The sequence below is a fragment of the Arachis hypogaea genome, chromosome 4 (assembly GCF_003086295.3).
Source record: "Arachis hypogaea cultivar Tifrunner chromosome 4, arahy.Tifrunner.gnm2.J5K5, whole genome shotgun sequence".
NCBI lineage: Eukaryota > Viridiplantae > Streptophyta > Magnoliopsida > Fabales > Fabaceae > Arachis > Arachis hypogaea.
Window position 1 is genome coordinate 25,237,796 of NC_092039.1, and position 17,973 is coordinate 25,255,768.

Here is a 17,973-nt window from a genome sequence, read left to right on the forward strand (position 1 = left end):
TCGTCGTCATCTTGACGAAGGATTGAAAAATGAATATCTCACATTAAAAGATCTTGCAGATCTTTGGAAAGACCTTGAAGAAAGGTATAATCATCTAAAAACGATAATAATTTCTCAAGCCCGATATGAATGGACGCACTTGTGTCTGCAGGATTTTAAATCCATAAATGAATATAATTTTGCAATGTTTTGAATCACCTCATGAATGAAATTATGTGGGGAAAAGATAACTGATCATGATATGTTGGAGAAAAGTTTCTCAACCTTTCATGCCTCGAATGTGCTCCTACAACAGTAGTATCGAGAAAAAGGATTTAAAAAATATTCTGAGTTAATTTCTTGCCTTCTTATTGCTGAACGCAACAATGAGTTGCTTCTAAAGAATCACGAAGCATGCCCAGCTGGTGCTGCCCCATTTCCTGAAGTAAATGCGGCAAATCATTACCTCAGAAGAGGTAAATGGCAAGGTTTTAATAACAAGAAAAGTTATGGAAGGAAAAAGAATTATGTTCAAAAGAGTGGATCTCACCAGAAGTGGGATAAAGAAAGAAATATTGGGCTGAATAAATCAACAGAGGATAAGTGTTTCTATTGTGGTAGAAAGGGCCATTGGTCACATACTTGTCGTACTCCAAGGCACCTAGTCGATCTTTACCAGGCATCTTTGAAAAAGGATGACAAAGGAAAAGAAACAAAAAATGATGCTGAAAATTTCACCACTCATTATGATGTATCTGATTTCTTTGAGGATCCTGAAGGGAATATTGGTCATCTGATCAATGATGGAATAGTTTAATATGTGAGATTGTTAAGTATCCATGTAAATAAATAATGTAAAGTACTTATTGTTAAGTTTTATGTATTTGAGTTTCAAATATGATGTATATAAATAATGAAATATTAATGTTTATGACTTTTGAAATCATTAAATGTGTCATGTTTTAAAATAAAATTTTAGTATATGACATTATTTTATATACAATGTTTCTTAGAAAAATAATTCTGATCAAGTATTCAATTTAGCTGTGCATATTACTCATTTTATTATTATTTGTCTTTGAAGAGAATGGCAAGGATATGTAATGAAGATGTATGCCTTGCGGATAGTGCAAGTTCGCACACCATTCTCAAAAATGATAAATATTTTACCCATCTTGTGCCAAAAGAAGTATGTTAATACTATTATTGGCTCAGGCATTGTGATTGAAGGCTCCGGAAGAGCTATAATTTTATTTCCCTGAGGAACAAAATTCATAATAAATATTGCACTATTGTCTACCAAGCCTCGAAGAAACTTGTTGAGCATTAAAGATATTCGCCGAAATGGATATCATATTGAGACTATGAATGAGGGAAGTCATGAGTATTTATGTATCACAACTCATGATTTAAATAAAAAGGTTATATTAGAAAAATTACCCTCACTTTCATCTGGGTTATATTATACCAAGATTAGTGCAATTGAATCACATGCCACTGTAAACTAGAAGTTTACTAGCCCAAATGAATTCATAACTTGGCACGACCGATTGGGTCATCCGGGAACACCCATGATGAGGAGAATTATTGAAAACTCCCATGGACATTCACTAAAGAACCAGAAGATTCTTAAAACTAGTGAATTTTATTGTGCTGCATGTTCTCAGGGAAAGTTAATTTTAAGGCCATCACCAGTAAAGATCGTATTTGAGTCCCCTGAATTCCTAGAAAGGATTCAAGGTGATATATGTGGACCTATTCATCCACCATGTGGATCTTTTAGATATTTTATGGTCCTAATAGACGCATCTTCAAGATGGTCACATGTGTGCTTATTAGCTTTTCACAACCTGGCATTTGTGAGATTATTGGCTCAAATTATTTGATTAAAAGCACAATTTCCAAAAAATCCAATTAAAGTAATTCGTCTTAATAATGCTGGTGAATTTACTTCCCAAGCTTTTGATGATTATTGTATGGCAAATGGAATAAGTGTTGAACATCCAGTAGCTTATGTACACCACAAAATGGATTAGCAGAATCGCTTATTAAACGCCTCCAATTAATTGCTAGACCCTTGCTTATGAGAACAAATCTCCTAACCTTGGTTTGGGGGCATGCTATTTTACATGCCGTAGCACTTATTCGTTTGAGGCCAACGAGTTACCATCAATTCTCTCCTATGAAATTAGCCTTTGGCCAGCAGCCAAATGTTTCCCATTTAGGAATATTTGGGTGTGCGATATATGTTCCCATTGCACCACCTAATCGCACCAAAATGGGACCCAAAAAAATTGGGGATATATGTTGGATATGATTCTCCCTCTATAGTGAGGTATCTTGAGATACAAATTGGAGATGTATTTAAAGCCCGGTTTGTAGATTGTCATTTTGATGAATCAAAATTTCCAACATTAGGGGGGGAGAATAAGCTTCCTGAAAAGGAACTTAATTGGAATGCATCATCCTTGATGCATTTAGATCCTCGATCAGGGCAATGTGAACTAGAAGTTAAAAAGATTATACATTTACAAAGAATAGCAAATGAATTGCCTGATGCATTTTTCGATACAAAGAGGATAACCAAATCTTATATACCAGCAAAAAATACCCCAATTCGAATTGATGTCCCAGTAGGACAAGTAGTCACTGAAGCAAATTCACGCCAGAAGCGTGGCAGGGCTGTCGGTTCCAAAGACAAAAATCCTCGAAAGAGAAAAGAGGTAAATACTATTCCTATTGAAAAGACATAGTAAAGACACTTGTAGTTGTCCAAAATATTGAGATAGTTTTAACGCCAGAAGATGTTCAGGTACCTAAAAATTATGAAAATGACGAGATCTCGATAAATTATGTCTTTACAGGAGATAAATGGGATCAAAATAAGGCAATTGTCAATGAAATATAATTACATATAATGTGGCATTAAATATCATGTATGAAAATAAGGATCTTGAACCAAGATCTGTCGAAGAATGCCGACAAAGAAATGATTGGCCAAAATGGGAAGAAGCCATGAATGCTGAATTAGACTCACTTGCAAAACGTGAAGTCTTTGGACCTGTAGTCCGTACACCTGCATATGTAAAACCTGTTGGATACCGATGGGTATTTGTGAGAAAACGAAATGAGAAAAATGAAGTTATGCGCTACAAAACCCGACTTGTGGCACAAGGTTTTTCACAAAGGCCCGATATAGATTACCAAGAAACGTATTCCTCTGTAGTGGATGTGATAATATTGCGTTATTTGGTCAGTTTATCTGCATATCATAAACTGCATATGCATTTAATGGATGTGGTAACAGCCTATTTATACGGCTCATTAGATCCAAATATCTATATAAGAGTCCCTGAAGGACTAAAGATATCTAAACCATCCAATGAATATTCGCAGGGGTTATACTCAGTTAAAATGCAAAGATTTTTATATGGTCTGAAGCAATCTGGATGAATGTGGTATAATCGTCTTACTGAGCATCTGGCCAAAAACGGATTCAAAAATGATGTTATCTACCCGTGTGTTTTTATAAAGAAAATTTCCATCTGGATTCATTATAATTGCTGTGTACGTTGATGATTTAAATAACATTGGAACTCTTGAAGAGATTCCAACAACTATAAAAACTATAAAAGAAGATTTTGAGATGAAAGATCTTGGAAGAACTAAATTTTGTCTCGGCCTGCAGATCGAGCATATAAAAAATGGGATCTTTATTCATCAAACAACATACACAGAAAAGATCTTGAAAAGATTTTATATGGATAAGTCACATCCCTTGAGTACCCCAATGATCGTAAGGTCTTTGGATGTGAAAAAGGATCAATTCCATCCTAAAGAAGAAAATGAAGATATCCTTGGTCCTAAAGTACCATATCTTAGTGCCATTGGAGCGCTGATATATCTTGCTAATAATACGCGACCCGATATATCATTTGCTGTGAATTTACTAGTAAGATATAGTTCCTCTCCAACCAGAAGACATTGGTGTGTAATCAAACAAATCTTTTGATATCTTCATAGGACGGTTGATATGGGATTGTTTTATCCCTATGGATCCAAGTCACAATTAGTTGGCTATGCAGATGCTGCATACTTGTCTGATCCATATAAAGGGAGATCTCAAATAGGATCTGTTCACATATGGTAGTACAGCTATATCATGGAGGTCCACAAAATAGACGATAGCAGCAACCTCCTCTAATCATGCTGAAATACTAGCGATTCATGAAGCAAGTCGCGAGTGTTTTTGGCTCAAGAGTTTGATTCGATATATTCTGTGATCATGTGGACTGATTGATCATAAGATAGCTCCAACTATCTGGTTTGAAGATAATACAGCATGCATTGCTCAACTTAAAGGGGGATACATCAAAGGTGATAGAACAAAGCATATTTCTCTCAAATTCTTCTTCACTCATGATCTTCAAAATCAAGGGACAATTGATGTCCAACAAATCCGCTCAAGTGACAATCTGGCAGATTTATTTAAAAAGTCACTCCTAAAATCCTCCTTTGAAAAATTGGTACATGAGATTGGGATGCACCGATTTCGAGACATCAACTGATGTCGACAAGAGGGGGAGACTGTACTCTTTTTTCCTTGGTCAGGTTTTTTCCCATTGGGTTTTTCTTGACAAGGTTTTTAATGAGGCAGTCCCCATCACAAAGGATATTGTACTCTTTTTTCTTCACTAATGTTTTTCCCATTGGGTTTTCTTTAGTAAGGTTTTAATGAAGCATATTCCTAAATGGTCATCCAAGGGGGAGTGTTAAGATATGCATGATGATGTGGATGCCCATTTAATGGGCGGTTCACTCTTTCCACATATGAGACTTTACTTTCTCAATACTGAATGAAATTAATTAACACTACTCTTGTACGCCTATAAATAGGCATGAACTGATGCAAATACATACACAACAATAACAATAATTACTCTCTCGCATATACTATTCTCTTCTTTCTCTCTTACAATAAGTTTCTATATATATATATATATATATATATATATATATATATATATATATATATATATATATATATATATATATATATATATATTAGTAGATATATATAAATTAGTTTTATTAAATTAATTATATTGGCTAATATTAATATTAGAGTCTTCTATTTACATATCTTTATTTTATATTTAGTACACATTTTATTTATTTTACAACAAAATGTGATTTATGTGGTTATTATTATACAAGTTGTACAAAAACATAATCCTTTACTCACATAAGTTGTAACTAAGAGATTAGTACATTTATGAGTTTAAGAGAATTTATTGATCATGAAAAAGATTAGAAATTACGTTAATTACGAAACTTGACCAATTTGAATTCACAACAAATACATTAAATAACACTAAATACAACATATTCAACTCCATAATATGATAGCAATTGTGATTTATTGCATGCAAAAAGTTTCTCTGTTAATTGCTTTTATTACTATATAAATTTTTATTGCATTATAACACACAATCAAAGTAGCAACAAAATTAAATTCTGCCATTCTAAATAATAGTTGAAAAAGCAATTTTAGTACTTGACAAATTCTCGTGAAAATGATATTTTATTAATCATTTTTATTATTTGTAATAGCTAGTGCACTTGCTATTTAGTGTTATACTTACATCAGGTCAAATTTTTTGCAGGATTGTCAGAAAATTGTTCAATATTGATAAAAAGTTCAACTAACTATTAATTTGGATATGTTCATTTCAGCTCTTTATTTGTGTATATTTTAGTTTGTATCATTTTCTCATTAGTTTGTTTTACTGTTGTTAAAAAAAATTAAAAGATAAAATCGGCAACAATACAAACAACACTCAACCACATTCAACCATAAATTCACTAACCATACATGAACCAAAACCAATCAAACACCAAAAGTACTAAAAAAATTTTCAGATCCATAACCCTATACCCTAAATCCTAAAATCTGAAATCCACTACATTAACCAAGCAAAACCACATAAGAAAACAACCAACCAGTCACATCAAACATCATTTAACATCCAGTCATCACTAATCCAGAACAAAAGTTAAGCCTAACCTAAACCCATTTACCACTATCTTATACCAATCAACCATCAAACACCAACAGATCTTCTGTGAACCCACCTCAACCTTCATAAAAACTAAAAACAGAAAAAATTAGTACAATATTTTTTTAGTAGTAAATTAATCAAGTTTTGAAAAAAAATTAAAAAGAATTTTAGTTTTTAAAAAAATACCTCTTTGGAATTTTTTTTAAAATAAAATAAGTTTCTAAAAAAATTTAAAAATTATGTGTTGAGTAAAAGAAAAAATGACTTTTTCCTTTCCGACAATAACATCGTCAGCGACAGAACTTCAATTAGCATTGTTGCGGGTTATTTCTGTTGTTTGCACAGCTAGCGTTGCCTTTGCTTCTTGTTCTTTATCTCTGCTGCTCACCAGAAACAAATCCATAGCCTCTGCCTTCTTCTTCTTCTTCATTGTAACCATCATCTTCGAACACACATACTCTCATCCACCTTCTCTCTTAGTGACAACTTCTTCTCACCATCGCCTCTTCTTTCTTTAATATCGATGCTCGTAGATTTGGAGTCACTAGCCACCATCTATCTCTCCACGAGCAATCTCTCTGTCTCCTTCATCCTCTAGGTCATCACTGTCTCCATCCCTGGCGAACTCTTCTTCTAACTCAGCGGTGACATCTCTCTTATTCCCTTCTAATTTCTAACCTTCTTATATTTTGAGCTAACACTTCTCTGTTTTTCTTTCTCTATTCTCTATGTTAAACTACATATTTTTTATTTTCTTTGGTAGTCTTCATGCTTTCCATTCTCTCTTATATAAGTAACCCTAATATCTTTTTTTGATCTTTTGTTCTCTCTACTCTCAATTCCCTCTCATATATGTAAGTAATTCTGCTAGGTAACCAATTAGGGTACTAGCCAACTACAACCAACTATTAGTTAGGTTGCCAAAAAGTTCAGAAAACACAAAACCCAACATGTAATTCACTCCAAAAAATGAATTTTACTACCGCAATAAAAAATAAAAATCATCTGAAACCCTAATCACTTCACTTCCCTTTCCCCAGATCTTTCTTCCAAAAAAAAAGCCTCCTTCCACAGCGCTTCCCTCCGCCATGCATGCGCTTCTTTCTGCCGTGCATACGCTTCCTCCCGCAGTGCCCTTGCTTCTCTCCATAGTAAGTTCACTTCCCTCCACCGCGCCCTTGCTTCTCTCTGTAGTAGGTTCGCTTCCCTTTGCCGCGCCCATGCTTCCATCCGTTGCGCCATTGTCCTTCATTTATGCACCTCTTCGCCGTGCTCATCTTCCTACACACATAACCATCGGTGGCAGAACCTTGAGCATGCGAAGGAATATGGTTTTCGGATGTTGTTTTGTTTATAGTTTTGGATGTTATTTTTTCAGACCTTTTAGATGTTAATTATTGTTATGTTTTGATTTTTTGGATATTTCTTAATTTTTTAAAAAGAAACATCTAAAACCAAAAGAAAAGACACATTCAAAATATAACAAAAGAAACATCTAAACCAAATGAAACGAAACATCTAAAATCGTTGTAAAAAGAATATTCAAAACCTAACAAAAATAAATATTCGAAACGTGACAAAAAAAATCTAACATCATTATACAAGAGCTTCCAAAAATGATCCAAAAAAAGCGTAACAAAAAAAAATCTAAAATCATTGTAAAAAAACTTCTAAAAATAATCCAGAAGAAGATAGGGAGGGTGTGTATTTTTTTAGCATAAAATTAATTTTTAAAATTAAAATTTTTTAAAAATTTAACAACTTGTTTGCATATAAAATTAGTTCCTAGACTTTCTACTTTCTAATAAGCAAGCCTAACATTATCACTGGTTATTATTATTTTACTAAGTGGCCCAAGTGCCATATCATTTTAACTAAGTTGGCACAAGTGCCGTATCATTTTGTGCGTGCCTTTAAATTTTTTTCTTTTGGGGGGGGGGGTCTTTTAAGACCATTTTTTGTCTTGTATTCTTTCTTTCCATTATAATTATTTATTTTTATTTTCTTCTTTTTGTATTTTGATTTTGTTTGCCATATTAGTGAAAAAATAAAAGCAAAAACAAAAAACATTTTATACATATATATATATATATATTTCTTTTTGTCTTAAATAAATTCTCATTTGAATGGTGTTAGACTTATATTGATTTATTATTAGCGGTGTTACTTTTATTTGTTGTGATAAGATCAATTAGGTGGATGTCCACTTATGATGGCCGATTGAATATTCTCAAGGAAAAATGCATTTAATAGGGTTTGAAAAAGAAACCTTATGAATGTATAAATAGGAGGTTAAGCCTCCGTTGAATACACACATCAATAACAACAATCTCGCATCTCTCTCTCTCTATATTGTCTTCTTCTTTTTTTCATACGTTGCTAATATATAATAGTAGTGAATATATAAATTATTTCTATTATTATAGTGAGATAATTATATTAGTGAATATCAAAACTAGAGTTTTTTATTTACATTTTATTTTATATTATATCTTTCTTATTTATTTATTCTACAACACGTTATCAGCACGAGACTCTGATCAAATTTTAGGAAGACTCTAGGTAACAAATTTTCATTATGTCAAAGCACTCTCATCTTGAATTTAATGCTCTTAATATATCTGAAAATAATTATTTATCATGGATACTAGATGTTAAAATCCATCTTGATTTAATGGATCTTGGAGATACCTTAAGACTAAAAATAATGCATCCCAGAAGGATAAAGCCAAGGCCATGATTTTCCTTCGTTGTCGTCTTGACGAAGGATTGAAAATGAATATCTCACATTAAAAAGATATTGCAGATCTATGGAAAGACTTTAAATAAAGAAAGGTATAATCATGCCTCAAGCCTGATATGTTAGAAAAAACTTTCTCGAGCTTCCATGCCTCAAATGTGCTCCTGCAGCAGTAGTATCAAGAAAAAGGATTTAAAAACATTCTAGGTTAATTTCTTGCCTTCTTGTTGTTGAACGCAACAATGAATTGCTTATAAGAAATCATGAAGCGCGCCTAGCTAGCGCCTCCCCATTTTCTTAAGCAAATGTGGTAAATCATAACACCGGAAGAGGTAAATGGCAATATTTTGGTAATAAAAAAATTATGGAAGGAAGAAGAATTATATTCACAAGAAAGGATCTCACCAGAAGTGGGAAAAAGAAAGAAACAATGGGAAAAGTAAATCAATTGAGGATAAGTGCTTCCGTTATGGTGGAAAGGGCCATTGGTCACGTACCTGTCGTACCCAAGGCACCTAGTTGATCTTTATCAAGCATCCTTGAAAAAGGATGACAAAGGAAAGGAAATAAAATGTTTCAAATTATGAAAATTCCACCACTCATTATGATGTATCTAATTTCTTTGAGGATCCTGAAAAAAATATTGGCTATTTGATCAATGATGGAATAGTTTAATATGTGTGTTTGTTAAGTATTCATGTGAATAATTTTACTGTGCATGTACTTTTAATCATTTTATTATTATTATTTGTCTTTGAAGAAAAATATCAAGGATATATTGAGATATTTACCTTGCGGATAGTGCAAGTTCGCACACTATTCTTAAAAGTGATATATATTTTACCCATCTTGTGCCAAAAGAAAAATATGTTAATACTATTATTGGCTCAGGCAATGTGATAGAAGGCTCCGGAAGAGCTATAATTTTTTTTCCTGGAGGAACAAAATTCGTAATAAATAATGCATTATTATCTACCAAGTCTTCGAGGAACTGGTTGAGTTTCAAAGATATTCGCCGAAATGGATATCATATTGAAACAATGAATGAGGGAAATCATGAGTACTTATGTATCACAACTCATGATTTAAATAAAAAGGTTATATTGGAAAAGTTATCCTTACTTTCATCTGGGTTATATTATACCAAGATTAGTGCAATTGAATCACATGCCATTGTAAACTAGAAGTTTACTAGCCCAAATGAATTCATAACTTGGCATGACCAATTAGGTCATTCGGGAACAACCATGATGCGGAGAATTATTGAAAACTCCCATGGACATTCACTAAAAAACCAGAAGATTCTTAAATCTAGTGAATTTTGTTGTGCTACATGTTCTCAAGGGAAGTTAATTTTAAGGTCTTCACCAATAAAGATTGGATTTGAGTCTCCTGAATTCATAGAAAGGATTCAAGGTGATATATGTGGACCTATTCATTCATTATGTGGATCTTTTAGATATTTTATGGTCCTGATAGATGCATCTACGAGATGGTCACATGTGTGCTTATTGTCTTCTCACAAGCTGGTGTTTGCGAGATTACTGGCTCAAATTATTCGATTAAAAGCACAATTTCTAGAAAATCCAATCAAAGCAATTCGTCTTGATAATGCTGGTGAATTTACTTCCCAAGCATTTGATGCTTATTGTATGGCTAATGGTATAAGTGTTGAACATTCAGTAGCTCATATTCACACACAAAATGGGTTAGCAGAATCACTTATTAAATGCCTCCAATTAATTGCTAGACCCTTACCTATGAGAACAAATCTCCCAACCTCGGTTTAGGGGCATGCTATTTTACGTGCCGCAGCACTTATTCGTTTGAGGCCAACAAGTTACCATCAATTCTCTCATATGCAATTAGCTTTAGGCCAGCAGGCAAAAGTTTCCCATTTAAGAATATTTAGGTGTGCGATATATGTTCCAATTGCACCACCTAATCGCACCAAAATGGGACCCGAAAGAAAATTGGGGATATATGTTGGATATGATTCTCCCTCTATAGTGAGGTATCTTGAGATACAGACTGGAGATGTATTTAAAGCCCGGTTTGCGGATTGTCATTTTGATGAATCAAAATTTCCAACATTAGGGGGAGAGAATAGGCTTCTTGAAAAGGAACTTAATTGGAATGCATCATCTTTTGATGCATTTAGATCCTCGATAAGGGCAATGTGAACTTGAAGTTCAAAAGATTATACATTTGCAAAGACTAGAAAATGAATTGCCTGATGCATTTTTCGATACAAAGAGGATAACAAAATATTATATACCAGCAAAAAATTTCCCAATTCAAATTAATGTCCCAGTTGGACAAATTGCCACCGAAGCAAATACACGCCAGAAGCGTGGCAGGCCTGTTGGTTACAAAGACAAAAATCCTCAAAAGAGAAAAGAGGTAAATACTATTCCTGTTAAAAAAGAAATAGTAAAGACACCTATAGTTGTCCAAAATTTTGATATAATTTTAACGCCAGAAGACGTTCAGATACCTGTAGATTTTAAAAATGACGAGATCTCGATAAATTATGTCTTTACAGAAGAGAAATGAAACCGAAATAAGACAATTGTCAACGAAATATTTGCATATAATGTTGCATTAAATATCATGCATGAAAATAAAGATCTTGAGCCAAGATCAGTCGAAGAATGTCAACAAAGAAATGATTGGCCAAAATAGGAAGAAGCCATGGAGGCTGAATTAGACTCACTTGCAAAACGTGAAGTCTTTGGACCTGTACTCCATACACCAGAAAATGTAAAACCTGTTGGATACAAGTGGGTATTTGTAAGAAAACAAAATGAGAAAAATGAAGTTGTACGCTACAAAGCCCGACTTGTGGCACAAGGTTTTTCACAAAGGCTCGATATAGATTATGAAGAAACGTATTCCCCTATAGTGGATGCGATAACATTGCGTTATTTGGTCAGTTTATCCACATATCATAAACTACATATGCATTTAATGAATATGGTAACAGCCTACTTATACGGCTCATTAGATCGTGATATCTATATGAAAGTCCCTGAAGGATTAAAGATGTCTAAACCATCCAATGAATATTAACAGGGGTTATACTCAGTCAAATTGCAAAGATTTTTATATGGTTTAAAGCAATCTAGATGAATGTGGTATAATCATCTTACTGATTATCTAGCTAAAAATGGATTCAAGAATGATGATATCTGCCTGTGTATTTTCATAAAGAAATTTACATCTGGATTCATTATAATTGCTGTGTATGTTAATGATTTAAATATCATTGGAATTCCTAAAGAGATTCCAACAATTATAAAAACTCTAAAAGAAGAGTTTGAGATGAAAGATCTTGGAAAGACTAAATTTTGTCTTGACCTGCAGATCGAGCATACAAAAAATGGGATCTTTATTCATCAAACAACAAACACAGAAAAGATCTTGAAGAGATTTTATATGGATAAGTTACATCCATTAAGTACCCCAATGATTGTAAGATCTTTGGATGTGGAAAAGGATCAATTCCGTCCTAAAGAAGAGAATGAAGATATCCTTGGTCCTGAAGTACCATATCTTAGTGCCATTGGAGCGTTAATGTATCTTGCTAATAACACACGACCTGATATATCATTTGATTTGAACTTACTAGCAAGGTATAGTTCCTCTCCAATTAGAAGGCGTTGGAGTTGAATCAAACAAATATTTCGATATCTTCATGGAATGACTGATATGGGATTATTTTATCCATATGGATCCAAGTCACTATTAGTTGGCCATGCAGATGCTAGGTACTTGTCTGATACACATAAAGGAAGATCTCAAACAAGATATCTGTTCACATATGGTGGTACAGCTATATCATGGAAGTCCACGAAACAGACGATAGCAGCAACCTCCTCTAATCATGCTGAAATACTAGCGATACATGAAGTAAGTCGTGAGTGTTTTTGGCTCATGAGTTTGATCCAATATATCCTGTCATCATGTAGACTGATTGATCATAAGATAGCTCCAACTGTCCTCTTTGAAGATAATACAGCATGCATTGCTCAACTTAAAGGCGAATACATCAAAGGTGATAGAACAAAGCATATTTCTCCCAAATTCTTCTTCACTTATGATCATCAAAATCAAGAGACAATTGATGTCCAACAGATCCGCTCATGTGACAATCTGGCAGATTTATTTACAAAGTCACTCCCAAAATCCTCCTTTGAAAGATTGGTACATGAAATCGGGATGCGCCAATTTCGAGACATTAAATGATGTCGACAAGAAGGCGAGACTGTACTCTTTTTTCCTTGGTCAGGTTGTTTTCCCATTGGATTTTTCTTGACAATGTTTTTAATGAGGCAGTCCCCGTCACAAAGGATATTGTACTCTTTTTTCTTCACTAAGATTTTTTCCCATTAGGTTTTTCTTTAGTAAGGTTTTAATGAGGCATATACCTAAATGGAAATCCAAGGGGGAGTGTTGTGAAAAGATCAATTAGGTGGATGCCCATTTATGGTGGGCGGTTGAATATTCTCAAGGAAAAATGCATTTAATAGGTTTTGAAAAAGAAACCTTATGCATGTATAAATAGGAGGTTAAGCCTCTGTTGAATACACATATCAATAACAACAATCTCCCCTCTCTCTATATTGTCTTCTTCTTTTTTTCATACGTTGCTAATATATAATAGTAGTGAATATATAAATTACTTCTATTATTATAGTAAGATAATTATATTAGTGAACATCAAAACTAGAGTCTTTTATTTACATTTTATTTTATATTATATCTTCCTTATTTATTTATTCTACAACATTATTCATTTTGTTATAATTCATTTTGTTTTACGTTGTTTTTATTTTATTTTTCAAATTCTTGTTTGGTAACTTTAGTCACAATCCTTTATTAATATAGTTTTTTATATTTATTTTTCCTTTTCATAGTTTTGATATTTTTAGTTATGTCTTTAGTTGCATGAGTAGAAGAAGAATTCAAGAAAATATTGCTTTTTAATTGATGAGCGGATAATTTATACGCTTTTTGGCATTGTTTTTAGTATGTTTTAGTATGTTTTAGTTAGTTTTATTATATTTTTATTAGTTTTTAGTTAAAATTCACTTTTCTGGACTTTACTATGAGTTTGTGTGTTTTTCTGTGATTTCAGTTATTTTCTGGCTGAAATTGAGGGACCTGAGCAAAAATCTGATTCAGAGGCTGAAAAGGACTGTAGATGCTGTTGGATTCTGACCTCCCTGCACTCGAAGTGGATTTTCTGGAGATACAGAAGCCCAATTGGCGCGCTCTCAACTGCGTTGGAAAGTAGACATCCTGGGCTTTCCAGCAATGTATAATAGTCCATACTTTGCCTAAGATTTGATGGCCCAAATAGGCGTTCCAAGTCAGCTCAAGAATTCTGGCGTAAAACGCCGGGACTGACACAAGAATGGGAGTTAAACGCCCAAACTGGCATAAAAGCTGGCGTTTAACTCCAAGAAGAGTCTCTACACATGAAAGCTTCAATGCTCAGCCCAAGCACACACCAAGTGGGCCCGAAAGTGGATTTTTATGTCATTTACTCATCTTTGTAAACCCTAAGCTACTAGTTCTCTACAAATAGGACCTTTTACTATTGTATTTTCATCTTGGTTCTTCTGGTTCCCTCTCTGGGGCCGAAGCCAATGATCACCATTATCACTTATGTATTTTCAACGGTGGAGTTTCTACACACCATAGATTAAGGTGTGGAGCTCTGCTGTACCTCGAGTATTAATGCAATTACTATTGTTCTTCTATTCAATTCGGCTTATTCTTGTTCTAAGATATCAATTGTTCCTGAACTTGATGAATGTGATGATCCGTGACCCTCATCATCATTCTCACCTATGAACGTGTGCCTGACAACCACCTCCGTTCTACCTTAGATTGAGTGGATATCTCTTGGATTCCTCAATCAGAATCTTCGTGGTATAAGCTAGAATTGATGGCGGCATTCAAGAGAGTCTGGAAGGTCTAAACCTTGTCTGTGGTATTCTGAGTAGGATTCAAGGATTGAATGACTGTGACGAGCTTCAAACTTGCGATTGTGGGGCGTTAGTGACAGACGCAAAAGAGTCACTGGATTCTATTCCGACATGATCGAGAACCGACAGCTGAATAGCCGTGCTGTGACAGAGCGCGTTGAACATTTTCACTGAGAGGACGGGACTGTAGCCATTGACAATGGTGATGCCCAACATACAGATTGCCATGGAAAGGAGTAAGAAGGATTGGATGAAGACAGTAGGAAAGCAGAGAGACGAAAGGGACAGAGCATCTCCATACGCTTATCTGAAATTCTCACCAATGAATTGCATAAGTATCTCTATCTTTATTTTATGCTTTATTCATAAATCATCTATAACCATTTGAATCCACCTGACTAAGATTTACAAGATGACCATAGCTTGCTTCATACCAACAATCTCTGTGGGATCGACCCTTACTCGCGTAAGTTTATTACTTGGACGACCCAGTGCACTTGCTGGTTAGTTGTGCGAAGTTGTGATAAAAAGTTGAGATTACAATTGTGCGTACCATGTTGATGGCGCCATTGATGATCACAATTTCGTGCACCAAGTTTTTGGTGCCGTTGCCGGGGATTGTTCGAGTTTGGACAACTGATGGTTCATCTTGTTGCTCAGATTAGGTAATTTTATTTTATGTTAAGCTTTTTACTTCTTATTTTTAAAAAATTTCAAAAAAAAATTATTTGTTCTTCAGAGTTTTTAAGAATGAATTCTAGAGTTTCATGATGATTTGTTGAAGTCTGGCTGGTTGTGAAACCATGTCTAATCTTTTGGACCGAGGTTTCAACTTATCATAACAAGAGCTTGTTGATTTCTATCAATTTTGCTATTGAAAGCAATGATCTGCTAAAGCTTGGCTGGCCATTGGCCATGTCTAGTGTTTTGGATCGGAGCTTTCTTTGAAAGCTTGGCTGGCTAGTAAGCCATGTCTAATTCCTGGACCGGAGTCTTAGACTAGCATTGCATGATTCCTGGAATTCTTATTAAAAATTTTGATATCCTTATTTTCTTTTCCACATAAATTTCGAAAAAATCAAAAAAATTACAAAATCATAAAAACCAAAAATATTTCTTGTTTGAGTCTAGTGTCTCATTTTAAGTTTAGTGTCAATTGCATGTTTCTGTTCTTCTTGCATTTATTGAATTCATTCATGTGTCTTCATTAATCTTCAAGTTGTTCTTGATGATTTAATTACTCTGATCTTTAAATTCTCTTGTTTTGTGTGTTTCTCATATGCATTCTCAATTTGTTAGTGTCAGTAGTATACAAACTTCTAAGTTTGGTGTCTTGCATGCATTGTTTATTTGATCTTAGTTTCATTTTTATTATTCCTCATTATTAAAAATCCAAAAAAATTTTTAATTTGTGTCTTTTCAAAGTCAATAATACAGAGAATTGAAGATTCAGAACATACAGCAGAGGAATTAAATAGAAAAAGCTGGGCATTCAAAATGCCTAGTGAGGAAGGAAAACTGGCGTTTAAACGCCAGCCAGGGTGCCTGGCTGGGCGTTTAACGCCCAAAAGGGTAGCATTTTGGGTGTTAAACGCCAGAATAGATACCATTCTGGGCATTTAACGCCAGGATGGCACAAGAGGGAAGATTTTGTTTTTAATTCAAATTTTTTTCAAGTTTCCATATCTTTTTCAAAATCAAATCTTTTTCAAATCATATCTTTTCAATCATATATTTTCAAAATCAATTTCTTTCCATTTTCAAAAATACTTGCTAACAATTAATGATTTGATTCAACATTTCAAGTATGTTGCCTTTTCTGTTGAGAAAGGTTTAATGTCTAAATCATATCTTTTAAATTGTTAGCCAAGTCAATAATTTAAAAATCAAATCTTTTTAAATTGTTTTTCAATCATATCTTTTCAAAACTATAACTTTTCAATCATATCTTTTTAATCACATCTTTTTCAAAATAGTTTTCAATCATATCTTTTTGATTTCTAATTTCAAATTCTTTTTCAAAAATCACTTTATTTCTTCCCCAATCATATTTTTCGAAAATCATTCTTTAATTTTTCAAAATGTTTTTAAAATCTTTTTAATTTATTTTCGAAAATTTCTTCCCCTCTTATCACATCCTTCTATTTATGGACTAACACTCCTCCACTAGCAACAATTCGAACTCTATCTCTCTTGATAAGTTCGAATTCTTTTTCTTCTACCCCCTCCTTCTATTTTTCTTTTCCTCTAACACCTCAAGGAATCTCTATACTGTGACATAGAGGATTCCATACTTTCTTGTTCTCTTCTCTTTTATATGAGCAGGAGCAAAGACAAAAGCATTCTTGTTGAGGTTGACCCTGAACCTGAAAGGACCTTGAAGCGAAAACTAAGAGAAGCTAAAGCACAACTCTCTATAGAGGACCTAACAGAAATCTTCAAAGAAGAAGACATGGCAGCCGAAAACAACAACAATGCCAACAATGCAAGGAAGGTGCTGGGTGACTTTACTGCACCTACTCCCGACTTCTATGGGAGAAGCATCTCTATCCCTGCCATTGGAGCAAACAACTTTGAGCTTAAGCCTTAATTAGTTTCTCTAATGCAACAGAATTGCAAGTTCCATGGACTTCCATTGGAAGATCCTCATCAGTTTTTTAGCTGAGTTCTTGCAAATCTGTGACACTGTCAAGACCAATGGGGTTGACCCTGAGGTCTACAGGCTTATGCTATTCCCTTTTGCTGTAAGAGACAGAGCTAGAATATTGTTGGACTCACAACCTAAAGAAAGCCTGAACTCTTGGGAAAAGCTAGTCAATGCCTTCTTGGCAAAGTTCTTTCCACCTCAAAAATTGAGTAAGCTTAGAGTGGAAGTCCAAACCTTCAGACAGAAGGAAGGTGAATCCCTCTATGAAGCTTGGGAAAGATACAAACAATTGATCAAAAAGTGTCCTTCTGACATGCTTTCTGAATGGAGCATCATAGGCATTTTCTATGATGGTCTGTCTGAACTGTCCAAGATGTCATTGGATAGCTCTGCTGGAGGATCTCTTCATCTGAAGAAGACGCCTGCAGAAGCTCAAGAACTCATTGAAATGGTTGCAAATAACCAATTCATGTACACTTCTGAAAGGAATCCTGTGAACAATGGGACAAATCAGAAGAAAGGAGTTCTTGAGATTGACACTCTGAATGC

The 17,973-nt window shown here is 34.1% G+C and overlaps 1 non-coding gene across 1 annotated transcript; it reads right to left on the bottom strand.

The window, feature by feature from the left end:
- Positions 1-17,635: 17,635 nt before the first annotated feature.
- Positions 17,636-17,743, bottom strand: LOC112799273 (small nucleolar RNA R71). The gene has a single exon (XR_003200848.1). It is a non-coding gene; the product is annotated as a small nucleolar RNA R71 (small nucleolar RNA).
- Positions 17,744-17,973: the final 230 nt, after the last annotated feature.